Below are 1,173 nucleotides of genomic sequence, written 5' to 3' on the forward strand. Positions count from 1 at the left end.
GAGTTTGGTGCCTGGTCACATAGTCTCTATCGTTCCAATGGATTTTTGGAATCTCTCCTCCTGATTGTAACAATCCTGTGATGATACTTCCATGTATACCTCTACCCAAACTCCAAATTTCCTGGGTCCACACTAACCTCATCATCTTCCCCCAGACCTACTCTTCCTCCTGTTTGACCGATCTAGGCGAATAGCATCACCATGTTTCTAGCAGAGCAGGGAGAGAAACTTTTAGGTTAATTATTTTCAATGTTTATTCAGCATTCCCTCCATCTTCTAAATGTCTGCCAATCCAGGCCCTCCTGCTCTACTCCCACTGTCTTCTCCATAGTTCATGTCACCATACTTTCTAGGCTGTGATTACAGTAGCCTCTTAAATACCTCTGTCTTGGCTCTTCCAAGAGTTACTTTTCCTCAAACAAAAATGTTTGAGGAAAACATTGCTAATGAAAATGGTTGATGCATCTCTAGAATTTTAATTATTTTAGGCTTGTACATAACAGTTCTTCAAGGTCTGGCCTTACATGGCTTTTCTGGACACTTCTGCTGTTCTTCCTCCTGTCCTCTTTGTGCCAGCCCCGTGGAGCCATTTGCTGTGAGGATAGCCTTCCATGCCTGCCCTTAGGGCCTTCACAAATGCTTTTTCTCTTCCTGGAATGTGTCCTTTAACTGCTGGGTCTCCTTCATCTTGATATCTTCTCATCAGAGGGTAAGGCACTCATCTCAGGCACAAAATCTAAGAGGTGACAATAAATGCAGTGATCAAGATCAATAATACATTAATGCAATAGCTAAAGAAATCCACAATAAACAAAATATTCAAACTTGAAATAAAGACAGGAATTGATCCTGCATTTCCACGACCCTGCCTTACTCACCTCACCCAAATGGCAGCCCCTGTTCCAATAATACTTTATACAAATAAGCAGGCAAGCTGCAGGCTGCAGTTTGCCAATTCAACTTTTTAAAGCATTGCATTAAAATATTATCTCTGGGCTTCCCTGGTGGCACAGTGGTGGACAGTCAGCCTGCCGATGCAGGGAACACGGGTTCGTGCCCCGGTCCGGGAGGATCCCACATGCCACGGAGCGGCTAAGCCCGTGAGCCATGGCTGCTGAGCCTGCACGTCCGGAACCTGTGCTCCGCAATGGGAGAGGCCACAGCAGTGAGAGG

At 45.4% G+C, this 1,173-nt stretch overlaps 1 long non-coding RNA gene across 1 annotated transcript in view; it reads right to left on the reverse strand.

Annotated features, from left to right (window-relative positions):
- Positions 1–236: 236 nt before the first annotated feature.
- LOC113632260 (uncharacterized) overlaps positions 237–1,173 on the reverse strand; it is a 2,895-nt gene continuing 1,958 nt past the window's right edge. The window contains exon 2 of the long non-coding RNA XR_003437746.1: positions 237–736. This is a non-coding gene — a long non-coding RNA (uncharacterized LOC113632260). The remainder of the gene's footprint in view (positions 737–1,173) is intronic.

Source organism: Aethalodelphis obliquidens, unplaced genomic scaffold (genome assembly GCF_003676395.1).
Source record: "Aethalodelphis obliquidens isolate GAN/ISIS:26980383/991018 unplaced genomic scaffold, ASM367639v1 scaffold36, whole genome shotgun sequence".
In the NCBI taxonomy this organism is placed as follows: Eukaryota; Metazoa; Chordata; class Mammalia; order Artiodactyla; family Delphinidae; genus Aethalodelphis; species Aethalodelphis obliquidens.